At 42.7% G+C, this 4,648-nt stretch overlaps 1 pseudogene; it reads right to left on the bottom strand.

Moving 5' to 3' along the window:
* Positions 1-2,689: 2,689 nt before the first annotated feature.
* On the bottom strand, positions 2,690-3,472 carry LOC140486835 (cyclic AMP-responsive element-binding protein 1 pseudogene; annotated as a pseudogene).
* Positions 3,473-4,648: the final 1,176 nt, after the last annotated feature.

Consider the following 4,648-nt stretch of genomic DNA (forward strand, 5'->3'; position numbering starts at 1 on the left):
CAAAACAAATCCAGAAAAAAAATCAATATGCTCTGTGTAAATCCTGCCCTATGACTCGCTGTCAGAGAGGGCTGCACATGCGTCCCGCTGAACTTTGCCCCAGACAAAGCTGGCGGCTGCACGTGTCCAGTGAATCGTTGCCCAAATAAAGATGGTGGTGCTTCCATGAGTCAATCGCTGGATGAGGCATTTTGCCGTTTACTGCAAAAACGGGACTAAGTTTCAAATTTGTATTTTCCGATGTGGACCAAATGTCTGTAAACCCTCTCAACCCATACCAACACCATTTCCCTCCCGCTTCCTGCTGTTTATTTCTATCTTTACCAACAGCTCTCCTCCACACATCCCGAACAGACCGCGAGGATGATCACGTGGTATAGTCTAGTCCCGCCCTCATTCACCCTGATTGATGGGAGGACCAACTGCCCCGCCAGGTCCTCCAGCTCAGTCCCTGCCTTTCCATTGGTCCGCCTCTGACACAAATCACCCGGGGCCCATTGTTGGCTGGAGCATGCGGATTGCTTCGTGGCTTTTGTTGCTGTTCATGAGGTACAAGAGTTAAAAATGACAACACAATCTCAAAACCACCTGATGAAGAAGCAGCAAAACTAGTGCTTCCAAATAATAGACTGGTGTTCTGTGAATTTTACTTTTGTCCACCCCAATCCAACACCAACACCTCCAAGTCACGAATGAGGGAGGGATGTATAACATAAGAACTGGGAACAGTAGAAGGCCGTCCTGCCCTTTGAACCTGCTCTGCCATTCAATAAGATCATGGTTGATCATTTCGTGGACATGACCATTTATTCACGTTCTCACCGTTTCCATTAATTAATTGCATTTTTAAAAATCTAACTTAGTTTTAAAAACGTTTTCTGAACTAGCATCAACTACTTCCCTGGGTAATGAATTCCATAGAGGTCAAGAAGTTCCTTCTCAATTCATTCTTAAATTTGCTGCCTCCAGTCTTATGGTGATGCCCTCTTGTCCTAGCTTCACCTGCCAGTGGAAACACCCTCTCTAATTCTATTTTATCCATTCCATTCATTATTTTATGTGTTTCCATTCTTCTGAATTCCAATAAATATAATCCCAATCTACTCAGTCTCTGTTAAGCCAGTCCCCTCAACTCCGCAATCAACCTAGTTAACCTCCTCTGTACCCCCTCTCGTGCCAGTACATCCTTTCTCAACTAAAGAGATAAAAACTACATGCAGTACTCCAGGTGTGGCCTCACCAGCACCCAAACACAGCTGGAACATTACCTCTGCTTTTACACACAATCCCTTCAACAATGAAGGACAAAATTCCATTTGCTTTCTGAACTGATTGTTGTACCTGGTGGTCAACCTTCATGCAGAAGAATGCTCAGGTCCCTCTGCAAAGCAAATGATGCAACTTTTTAACATTCAATTATTTTTTTAAAAATGTTACTACAACCAAAGAGTGTAAACTTGATATTTACAAACATTCTATTTCATTTGACAGACCATTACCCACTCACTCAATGTATCTATGTTCCTCTGCAAAGTTTCACAGTCCTCCGCTCACTTTGTTCCGCTAATCATCTTGGTGTCACATGCAAACTTTGACACCCTACATGTGGTTCCAACTCCAAATCATCTGTATCAATTGTAAATAATTGCAGTCCCAACACCGATCCCTGAGGCACACTGTTTATCAATGATTGCCAGGCAGAATAATACTTATTTATCCCCACACTTTGCTTCCTATTAGCCAACCAATCTTCTACCCATTACACCATGCACCCTTATATTATGCAACAGCCTCTTGCACAGCACCTTGTTGATGGTCTTTTGGAAATCCAGCTGCACCACATCCACTGGGTCCCCGTTGTCCACCTTGCTTGAAATGTCTTCATAGAATTCCACAAGATTGGTCAAGCATGACCTGCCCGTCATGAACCAATGCTGTGTCTGTACAATGGGAAAATTTCTTTTGAGATTCCCTGCTATTTCTTCCTTCATAATAGATCCAAGCATCTTTCCCACTACAGAGAATAAACTAACTGGTATATAATTCCCCACTTTTTGCCGACCTCCTTTTTAAAACAGTGGCATCACTTTTAGTGTTTTCCAATCTGCTGGGACTGCCACAGAGTCCAGTGACATTTGGAAAATTACTGCCAGTGCATTTGCTATTTTTCCTGGCATCTCTTTTAGTACCCTGGGATGCATTCCATCAAGGTCAGGAGACTTTTCTATCGTTAGCTCAATTACCTCCAAACAGTCTAAAACTAGTTGTTCTGTAATAATGATAGTTTCCAAATCCTCACCTACTTTTGTCTCTTTGCTAGTTACTGGAAAGATATTCGTATCCTCCACTGTGATATCCCATAACTAAATGCTTCTTCTTATTTTCCCCAAAAAGGACCAACATTTACTTTAGCCATTCTTTTCTCGTTTTATATATATATATATATATATATATATATTTATATAAACTTTTGCTCTCTGTCTTTATAGTCCGTGCTAGTTTATTTTTCACATGTTCTATATTACTTTTCTTTCTAGCTCTTTTGTGGCTTTTGGTTGACCTTTAAAGTTTTCCCAGTTCTAGTTTCATGCTGTTTTTGGCCACTTTGTACACCTTTTCTTTCAATTTGATTTTCCAGAAAAGCAACCCAATTCTCCAAGCATTTCACATACTCTTTCTTCTTGCGACGTCACTCTCGAACTGCTTCCCTGTTTTTCATGAGGCGGATTTCATGTTTACGAGTGGTTTCTTCAGCATTCTGGGGCTGGCTTTGCAGGACTGGTGAAGATGCCATAACCATTCCCTGGCCAGCAGTGGAGTTACGAGTTATACGGATCTGATAGGTTTGGACATCTCCAGCAGCACCTTGTACAAGCACTTGGCTGCCCGACACAAAGATTTGTTGTCCATCAGGGCTCTGTACAATGGCTGCTCCAACCTTGGCTGTAGCTGCGTTGGTCATTGTTAGTGTCTGTAGTCCTTGCAATTCATCTGTAACATTGTTGGCCAGCTGAATTGCTCCCTCCGTGTAATAGCAATGTATTGTCCACTGCTAGTTTGATAGATGTGTGTCTGCATCGTCGTTGTAGCAATAATGAGACAGTCTCTTCTTCTGATTTCTCCTCATCGATTTGTTGGCACACTGGGGGTGATCAGAAGAAAGTTCATTCAGGATTTTCCTGTATGAAAGCCGACTCGATAGAATTTCTCTACGTTTCTGAGAGTCAGTCATGCTATCCACAGAGTCCTGGAAGTCCTCATTTTCAAGTATAGTAGAAATCTGAACAGTCTGAACTTGAGGGGACTGCATGACTGAGGACTGAGCTGCTTGGATAACTCCTTGGACTCGAACAGTCTGCCCATTCGGCAATTGCACTAAAGTTACTGCTGGGCCTGTTGATTGGATCCCAGGCATGGTTATCTGCATGATCACATTATCTATTAATGATCTGGATGAAGGGACTGGGGGCATTCCAACGAAGTTTGCTGATGATACGAAGTTAGGTGGACAGGCAAGTAGTACTGAGGAAGTGGGGCGGCTGCAGAAGGATCTAGCCAGTTTGGGAGAGTGATCATGGAAATGGCTGATGGAATTCAATGTGAGCAAACGTGAGGTCTTGCACTTTGGAAAAAATGAATACAAGCATGGACTACTTTCTAAACGGTGAGAAAATTCATAAAGCCAAAGTACAAAAGGATCTGGGAGTGCAAGTCGAGGATTCTCTAAAGCTAAACCTGCAGGTTGAATCCATGATTAAGAAAGCGAATGCGATGTTGTCATTTAGCTCAAGAGGGTTGGAATATAAAAGCAGCGATGTGCTATGGAGACTTTAAAAAGCTCTGGATAAGCTCCATTTGGAGTACTGTGTCCAGTTTTGATCCCCACATCTCAGGAAGGGCATACTGGCACTGGAGCGTGTCCAACGGAGATTCACACGGATGATCCCTGGAATGGTAGGTTTAACATCCGAGGAATGGCTGAGGATCCTTGGATTGTATTCATTGGAGTTTAGAAGGTTAAGGGAGATCTAATAGAAACTTACAAGATAATACATGGTTTTGAAAGGGTGGACTCTAGGAAATTGTTTCCATTAGGTGAGGAGACTAGGACCCGTGGGTACAGCCTTAGAATTAGAGGGAATCAATTCAGAACAGAAATGCGGAAACATTTCTTCAGCCAGAGAGTGGTGCCTGTGGAATTCATTGCCACGGAGTGCAGTGGAAGCTGGGACGCTAAATGTCTTCCAGCAGAGATTGATAAATACTTGATGTGACAAGGAATTACGGGCTACGGGGAGAATGCAGATAAGTGAAGTGGAAATGCCCATCAGCCATGATTAAATGGCGGAGTGGACTCGATGGGCTGAATGGCCTTACTTCCACTCCTATGTATTGTGGTCTTATGGTCTAATCTGATCACTTTCCTCAGATACCCATTGACAAGTATGCCTTTTCATACAGTCCTTCCTTTTCACTGCAATAGACCTTTGTAAAATGTCTTTGAAAATCTTCCTCTGGTCATCAACTTCCCACGATAAAATTTTTGTTTCCAGTCTACTTTATCCAGATTCTCCCTCATTCTATTGTAGTTCCAGGTGTTCAAGCACAGAACCCACCCAGTTATTAGATTTTATCTTCACACTCTCCA

Source organism: Chiloscyllium punctatum, chromosome 16 (genome assembly GCF_047496795.1).
Source record: "Chiloscyllium punctatum isolate Juve2018m chromosome 16, sChiPun1.3, whole genome shotgun sequence".
Taxonomy (NCBI): Eukaryota; Metazoa; Chordata; class Chondrichthyes; order Orectolobiformes; family Hemiscylliidae; genus Chiloscyllium; species Chiloscyllium punctatum.